We start from the raw sequence: 9,299 nt of genomic DNA on the forward strand, positions 1-9,299 counted from the left end.
CAGGTCGTGGGGCCTTCCAGGGAGGAAGCGCTCCCACGTGGGGGGCTTCTTCTGGAGTCCCTGTCCCCAAATGCCCCCTTTTCTGTGTGATCCCTGAAATCCTCACCAGTAATATCTCCTTAAAAATAGCATTGGTCCCCGAAACTCCTTTCAAATTCTGGGATTTTCCTGAGCTACCTTCTTTCTCAGCCTGACAGCTAGCTGCGAATTGGGCCAGCAGCAGTCTGCATAGGGGATGTCATATAGAGTGCAGAGGAGCATGGGGTCCCTTTACACCCTAAGGGGAAGGGGACCCTGCACAAGCAGTGGGAGGGGGGCAGGCCTGGGACCCTTCTCCACAGCGTGGGGGAGGAGGAGTGGCAGGAACCAGGTCTCAATAGGCAGAACTGAGCAGGGGGCTGCCTACACCCACCCAGGAAGTGGCATCTCAGAAAGATCACCACACGGAGGCCTGAGTGCCCAGTGGTTGTGCCGTTGAGTCCCTGGCGCCCAGGGCAGGTCACTGCCGTCCTCGCACACTGAACTCACTCTTAGACTTGACCAGCAATTGGGCACTCTTGGCCTTCAATGGGGCACGCTGTTTGAATGACCCCCAAAGGGACAAGCTGCTCTACTTTGCCACAAACCCCACCCCTCTCTACTACCCCACACAGGGCTACCCCACATTCTTCCTCTGCCTGTTTGGCCCCTGGAGGTCTCTCACTTTGTGACTCCAGAGAGGCTAAGCTTCAGGAGAGCCAAGTTCTAGTCCCAGCTATGGCCTGCCTCCGTAGGTGCTGTGAACAGTGGGGGAGAAAGTAGGAATAGTTCTTAAGAGAAAAAGCAAAGAGGGACACCTGGGTGGCTCAGTGGTTGAGTGCCTGCCTTTGGCTTAGGGCGTGATCCCGGGGTCCTGGGATCCAGTCCCAGATCCCACCCACAGGATGGAGCCTGCTTTTCCCTCTGCCTATGTCTCTGCCTCTCTCTGTGTCTCTCTCATGAATAAATAAAATCTTAAAAAAGAGAGAGAGAAAGCGGTGAGAAATAGGATTCAGAAGGACAGAGGAGGTAAAATGACATGCAGTGGACTTTGATGGATTCCAGGCCTGCAGAGGTCACCAGCAGCAGGGGAAGGGCTGTGCCCGCTTTTACCTAGGCTGCAAGGATGGCTCGTCCAGGTGGTTCCAGGTGGAAAGGGAGCCCGGAGACCGGAGGAGGGACGCCGCCGGGTGGGTGAGCATCGAGAGCATCGAGGTCCCCACCTGAGCGCCTCCCCCAGGCTGAGAAGCCTCTCGCCCCTGCTTGCTGGTTTAATAAACAGAGGAGCAGGGGAGGGGACAGGCGGCTCGCCGGAGAAAGGATTTAATTAGCAACGCTTTCAGGGGAGGAAATTAAATTACAGGAAACAATGGTGCGCTCGAGGAACACGAAACCCCTAATCCGATTCCCCGCCCCGCGCGCCCCGGGGCCGCAGTCAGCTCAGGGGCGTCCCGGGCCCCGCTGCAGTGACTCGGTTCCGCCGCAAGGGGGCGCCGCCGGGCCGCACACCCAGCTCTCAGGCGCGCGGGAGAGGCCCCGGGGGCAAGCCAAGCCTGGGACTGGACCGGCTGCTGCGGGTCTTGCCTCGCCGCGGAGCCACCCAGGGCTTGGGGGGCAAAAGGGCGAGATCTGCGCCCAGGCTCGTGCTGCTAGCAGTGGTCTGATCCGACATTCATCCAGAGACATGGAGTCAGGGAGTGCGAGGACAGGGCAGCCTTGTCCACTACCCGCCCCCCCCCCACCTGGTGCATCAATTCCTGGGAGGTTCTTAGCGCCCACGACCCTGCTTTCTTCCCTGCTGCCCCTCTGCAGGCACCACCTTGGCAGCGTGTCCCTCCACCCCCCTCCTCCCTATCACCTGGCAGTACTTTTATTTGTAACAATAGCAACCATTCTTGAGAGGGTGCTAGATCCAGATGGGTGGTGAGAACCTGGCCTAGGGAAATTTGCTTACTCATGACCACAGCCCATACCTGTACGAGGGGAAAAGCGGACCTCAGGCCCAGGAAGTCCCCCAGAAACACACAGCTGGTAAGTCATGACATTGGCATCACACCCCATTGGCCTCTGAGCTGTTCTCCGGCAGGGGGACACCCATTTTTGATACACAGACCCCGGTGTGAAGCTTCTCTCATGATAGGCACTCGGGAAGGGTTTGTTGAATGGATGGTAGGTGTTTCCTTGTTTGCCAGAGGGGGTGCTGATACCTGAGAGGCTGAAAGGAGACACCTGGCGCCACACTTGGACCAATGTGAGCATCTCGTAGAAGCTGGCACCACTGCTTGAGACCTGACAGTGTGCAAGGATCACCTGGGGATCCAGTGAAAACGCAGACGCGGAATCAGTTGGGCCTAGGATTCTGACAGGGCCCTGGGTGCTGGCGATGCTACCGAACACATTTAGTGTTCCAGAAGTGAGAGGAACAGCTGAGCTGGTCTAGGTCCACGGTCAGCCTTTCACTTTGTACTTACAGGCAGTGAGCCGCACACTGCCCCCCCCTCCAGAACAGAGCCCCTCCTTAGTATGTGCATGCTCATCCCTCCACCCACCAGCCCCAATCCCAACATCAGCCCCGCCACAGGGAGTCAGTGAGCAGTCCCAGCCTTGTCTGCACATGTGCAGTCACCTGAGGAGCTGTAAAAACCCTGAGCGGGTGGGGGCGGGGAGGTCCTACATCTTGGAGACTAGTAGAATCTGTCTGGGGTGTGGCCCGGGCATCTGGATTCTATAAGCTCCCCAGAGGCTGCCACTGTGCAGGAAGAACACTGCAATGGAGGTGCCCGAGGAGGCCAGTAACGGGAGCAAGGGGGGGGGGTGCCAAGGTCACCCGATGCAGGTGTGGAGGGTGGACTGTACAGGAGCCTGGAGGCTGAGTCACCAGCCAGGAGGCTGGGCCAGGTGCGAGGTTAAAGATCCTGGTTAGGGTGGGACTGACAGTCAATGTACTCCAGATTCCTCTCTGGCTCCCCACCCCCCTGGCTGTGCAGCCCTGAACAGGGGTGAGGCTCGCACCGGCTGGGGAGAGTGTGTTTGCCAAGTACTCTGCAGGGTGTGTGCCTAAGGAGGGGCTCCGTTCAGGGTGGATCAGGGTGTGGGTGGCTGCCGGGAGCTGGGCGGGTTTGCTGCTGCTGTTGCCTTTAAATACAAAGTGAAAGGCTGACCTTGAACCAGGGCCAGCCCAGCTGGCCTGTCCTCACTCCTGGAACTACATGTTTCCCCTGCACTAACAATCTTATGATTACTGTTTATCAAGCAGTCGCCACGTGGGGCCACTGTACTAGATACTTCATACATGAGGGCACAGTAATCTTTGAGAGGAGACAGTAACCTAACAAATGAGGAAACGAAGCCCAGAGAGGTTATCTAATTGCTAGGATCACACAGAAACCAACTGGATCCAGACCCAAAGCCATGATATTTCCATCCCACCAGGACGCCTCTACTCATGCTCTTTCCTTTGCCTGAAACACTGGCCCCTTGCTCTGAGCCAATCCAAGCTGCACCATAAGCCAAGCCTGGCTCAAATCTCAGCTCACCTAGAGCTCCTTTTGAGCAAGGCCTTGTGGAGCCCCTGCAGCTCTGGTCTGTAGGCTACACTACCGTGTGCTGGTGCTTTCCCCAGGAGTCCCATCTCCCGGCTCAGCTCTGAGGGCTCCAGGGCCCAGAGCTGTGTCTTTCTGTAGGCGCTGGGCTTTTGTAATGTTTGGTGCTGCTAGGGCCAGGACTAGGGTAAGGCAAGTGAGATGCCTATGGTGCTGAACTTCAGAAGGTGCTCATGCTTGGGGTCATGCAAATGTTCTTGCCGGCCGCAGCTGGCAGATGCAGGTGCTACTGTGGGTGAGCTCAAAAGTCTGGAAATACAGTGACAGATGGTAACGAGACTCATCATGGGGATCATTTCATAATGTATAAAAGTGTTGAATCACTATGATGTACACCTAAAACTAACAGTATATTGTATGTCAATTATATTTCAATTTTTTAAAAAGCCCAGGGGTGCCTGGGTGGCTCAGTCGGGTAAGCACCTGACTCTTGATTTCAGCTTAGATCATGATCTCAGGGTCCTAGGATGGAGCCCCTCTTCAGGCTCTGCACTCAGCTGGGAGTCTGCTTAGGTTCTTTCTCTCCCTCTGCCCTTCCCCAAGCTCACTTGCTCTCTCAAATAAATAAATCAATCTTAAAAAAAAAAAAAAATCTAGGGCACATGGGTGGCTCAATTGGTTAAGCATCTGCCTTCAGCTCAAGTCATGATCTCAGGGTCCTGCTCAGGGGGAAGCCTTCCCTCTCTCCCTCTGCCCCTCCTCCCCACTCATGCATACTCTCTCCCAAATAAATAGCCTTAAAAAAAAAAAAGTTTAAGGTGAGTCACCAAACAGGTTCTGAGAACTCTTAGTATGCCTGGGTGTTGGGGTAAACCTAACTAATACATTGTGCCTGTATCGATACTTCTGTTCTCAACTAGTAGTTTAACATTAAAAACCCTTGCCCTAAATAACAGATGCTAAACCCAAAAGTTATCAAAACGTTAATCTTTAAAATAAAAGTAGGAGTAGGACATATCCCCTTGCCTAGACCTACATGGCCAACTTTGGATGGGTAAGACCTAGTGAGGCCCAAACCACCAAAGGGATGACTAACTGATGGCCACTGCCACCCAGCCTCCCGCAAGAGTATCAGCAGAGACCACGTCTGTTTCATGTACCACCCTACCACTAGGTCAGCACCTGGGACATAAATGTGTTAACGACTTTATGTATCTCTGTTACTGTGAAGTAACAATGACAATGTCTTGGTCGGGTAAGCTTCGGGAGTCATTCAGACTTTTATTTTATTTTATTTTTTTAAATTTTATTTTTTTTTATTTTTTTTTATTTATGATAGTCACAGAGAGAGAGAGAGAGAGAGGCAGAGACACAGGCTGAGGAAGAAGCAGGCTCCATGCACCGGGAGCCTGATGTGGGATTCGATCCCGGGTCTCCAGGATCGCGCCCTGGGCCAAAGGCAGGCGCCAAACCGTTGCGCCACCCAGGGATCCCTCATTCAGACTTTTAGAAGAAGTGGAAATGATCAGGGTTGAGAAGAATACAAATTTGGGGGGAGTTAAGAGGAAGAGGAGTGAAACCAAGCAGTGAAGACCCCAGATTTGAGGATTTTTAAAGGTCCCCAAAGTGGGAATTGCCCTGGGGCTGGCCTGTGCTGTCAATGCGTGCTCACTTCTGACCCTCAGAGACCCAGAGCCCTTTTCTTCTCAATTAAAAAAAAAAACAAGAAGTCAGCGTGGCAGACGCTTACCATGGAGGGGGAGCTCCCACACTGCTTCAGCCTCTGCGGTCTGGTTGGTGGGGCCAGGAAGCCAGTCCTGTCACTGTGGCCCAACCAGCAGTATTAGTAACCTACTAGCTAATGGCTTCACTAACTGATGCTCTGAAAATGCTTCAAGAATGAAAGCAGCCTAGACTGTGAAGCACAGCTTCCAAATAGATCTTGACTAGACAAGGATCAACCTATAGGCTTTTAAAAAAGGGTTTTCTCGGGATACCTGGGTGGCTCAGTAGTTAATCTTCTGCCTTCGGCTCAGGTCATGGGATTGAGTCCCCATTGGGCTCCTCGCATGGGGACCTTCTTCTCCCTCTACGTCTCTCATGAATAAATAAATTTTTTTTTTTAAAGAGGGTTTTCCCCTGCAAGTTATTCTGGCCCTTCTCGGCCTGCCAGAGCGTGAAAACCATCCGTGAAAGCCCACTGTCTAAACCATGCCTTAACTTCGTGGTCAGGGATGTTTGTTTTGGTGGTTCACTGCCTTTCCTGTGTGTTTTAAGTGAATGCTCATTTGCATTTCCTGAGTGGCCCTGTCACAGGCTAGAAGCCCAGAAGCCTTGCTGGAGTGCAGAGGGGAGCCGGGGTTTAAGGAGGCTAGGAGGACGCTAGGCCTCCAGGAACCAGGCTTTCCTCACATTCGTTAAATTTGATTCCAGGCCCGCTGAGGGTGAGACTTTTTTTTTTGAGGGCATCTTGAAGTGTCTTCTCTTGATTTCGGGACAGGTTACAGATTTGTATGAGGGGTGGGTAAAGATGGGTGATTTCAACCCAACTGTCACAGGAGTATTATGGTTTTGTACCATCTACAGGTAGTAGCAGCTCCTGGTCTCCCAGCTTGCTCCTGGAAGCTCGCCAGGCTCTTAGCCCCAAATGGAGGGCAGGCTCCAAGCCAAGTGCTCCCATCTGCCCCAGAGCGATCAAAGGCTATGGGGATGGGGGGGGGGGGCTGCGGAAAAGAGACGCCTACCTGTTACAGAGACTTCCGCCAGTAGTAACGAGCCCTCCTCCAAGCTACTGCTATTCCTGAGATAAAGTGAGTTAGGAAACCTGCAGGCAGCTCTTTTCACTCCCGCTCCAAACACTAATCACTCAAGCTGCCTGGGCGCACGGGGCTGGCCTCGGGATAGGCCTCCAGGTTTCAGATACCCCCCCCCCCTTTCCTAACGGCTTCCGCCCACTTGCTGCGTTAACTTCCTACTCCACAGGCTTTTCTCTTTCTTGCTCATCTTCTCCAGCTGCCGTAATTTGAGGCAGGAGCCATACAGACTGTTCTTCCAAGCAATTCTCTAATGGCTTGCATAACCATCCTTCAGAGAGGGAGGGAGGCAAGCCACGTGCTCTAAGAACCAAGCAGGAATTCTGAGAGGTCCAGGACACCAGGAAACCAGTCAAAGGCTGGGTTGATACCTGCTGTCTTCCCGTTAGTTGGAAATGAGATTTTGGTAGGCGATAGTCTTCGTTATTCCAAGCAAATGACAACCCTCGAGGGGCCGTGGGGTGTGCGTGCAAGGGGGTTGCCTCACTTCGTGGGGCAGTTTTAAAACACTTTAGAGACATCACTGTTTCTCACCTCACCATAACCTCGGGAGGCCAAGTGGACAGCAAAGCTCACACCCTCCTATGATAGAGGAAACTGAGGTCGGAGAAAGTCTGCTTCCGGCTGCCTCTTTCTCCTGCCCTTCTGCTCACACTGTGTCATCAGACGGACCTCACCTCCACCTCTCTTGTGGTGTGCTTGCTTAGTGGTACCCAGAAAACAGGACCTCATTTACATGGTGTATGACTATTTCCCTTAGAAACAACATGAAGTCAACCTAAAAGGCTCGCAGAAACATCCTCCCTGGTTGGGGGAAAGAGATCTGGACTGACATGCAAGCTCACTGACATGCCCTCCAACATATACAACCCGTTATCCTTCATTTCAGATGAAAGGAGTGGCTGGGGCAGCCCCAGTGGCGCAGTGGTTTAGCGCTGCCTGCAGCCCCGGGTGTGATCCTGGACACCCGGGATCGAGTCCCGCATCGGGCTCCCTGCATGGAGCCTGCTTCTCCCTCTGCCTGTGACTCTGCCTCTCTCTCTCTCTGAATGAATAAAATCTTAAAAAAAAAAAAAAAAAAAGAAAAAAAGAAAGGAGGGGCTGTTTGCAGATGACTGGCTAGGAAGGCCATGACTTAACCCCAAACGATTCTCCTGTGGGGCTCATAATTCTTTGAGAGCAGGCTTTTATATGGCAATTAGCAAATCCATATTTGCTGCAATCAGGCAATCTTAAGAAAGGCAAAACCAATGCGGACCAACAAAATGCTTCCCTTAGAGCCACATACAAGTTAAAAATCCGACTGAATGCTTTAAAATCATTTTACCAGGGGCAGCCCCAGTGGCACAGCAGTTTAGCGCTGCCTGCAGCCTGGGGTGTGATCCTGGAGACCCTGGATCGAGTCCCACATCGGGTTCCCTGCATGGAGCCTGTGTCTGTCTCTGTCTCTGTGTGTCTCTATGAATAAATAAATAAAATTTAAAAATAAAAAATAAATAAAATCATCTTACCAGAGCACTAGGGACCCACTTTGTAGGCACCCCAGGTTGTTTTAAATCTGCTAATTTTATGGCTTACCTGTAACACAGCTAGAGATTTTTCAAATGGTGAGGCCTGGGAAGAACTCTGGGGAGAACCAGTTTGAATCCTTCGTTATTCAGCCAGGAGTGATGTCTACAGAGGCTAAGTGACTTACCCAAAGCCACCCTGTTTGTGAGTTAACAAAGGAGAGGGGACACGGGTCTTTAGACCCTGTCGCACCAGGCTACAACCTGCTGGGATGCCATCCACGAGGTGGATCAAATAGGCATCCTAGGCAGACAAGTATTTCCCCTGGACAGGAATCAGTCCAAGGGGCTGGGGCCACGAGCTCAAATAACCTCACTCACCTTAGTCTCTCAAGGTCCACTTTTTGTGGTCTGCCTCTATGTATGCCACTTCTTATGGGAAGATGGTTCTCAATTTCAGAAGGGGCCTTCTCTAGCCATCTTGACATTTCATCTAAGTGGTCGTACAGCCATACATTTTAAAGTCACTTATAAAATTGTGTAGGACAGAAACAATGCTGTTAAAAATCAGACTCTGGCAACCCTCTAGGCCTTTAAGTGAGGATAAGCTTTTATTTTTCTAGCATCTTAAAAATCTGGGGAGGAAGTGGCTTGACTGGCCTTGGGGAGCAGGGAAGAGCAGAGCATTAGGAATCAACTCTAAGAAGCAGAGTAGAGCGCCTGGGTAGCTCAGTGGTTGAGCATCTGTCTTTGGTTCAGGTCGTGATCCCAGGGCCCTGGGATTGAGTCCCCCATCTGGCTCCCCGTAGGGAGCCTGCTTCTCCCTCTGCCTATGTCTTTGCCTCTGTGTCTCTCATGAATAAATAAAATCTTAAAAGAAAAAAAAAAAAAAAAAAAGCACGGGGCGGGGGGGGGGGGGGGGGAAGCCTAGAGCTGTACTTGCTAACGGCCTCCATGATAGAACTTCATTTAATGTGGCATGAATTTATCTCAGCAGACAACTGTTATTCCCAGACAACTGTGAAAGTGTCAGGTCAGAAGAGAGAAATCATTGGATTGTATCCACCTCTCACCCCTCTCAACCTACCCAATATAAACTTCCAAGATCCTGGGGAACACTGGACTCTTCGTTTGCCTTAAGATTGCCTGCACTTCGAGTTCACACCAGTTCAGTATCTAATCCCCACATTCTCAAGTGGCCTGAGTACATCTGTTTGAAACTTAAACACACTTGAGCCTTGAACATGGATGTTGGGTGCCAACACCCCACACAGTTGACAATCCATGTATAGGTTTGGACTCCCCAAAACCTTAATTCTAAAAGCCTACTGTCGACTGGAAGCCTCACCAGTAACATAAACAGTCAATGAACACCTATATGTTCTATGTATGATAGACTGTATCCTTACAATTATGTA

Source organism: Vulpes lagopus, chromosome 6, assembly GCF_018345385.1.
Source record: "Vulpes lagopus strain Blue_001 chromosome 6, ASM1834538v1, whole genome shotgun sequence".
Taxonomy (NCBI): domain Eukaryota; kingdom Metazoa; phylum Chordata; class Mammalia; order Carnivora; family Canidae; genus Vulpes; species Vulpes lagopus.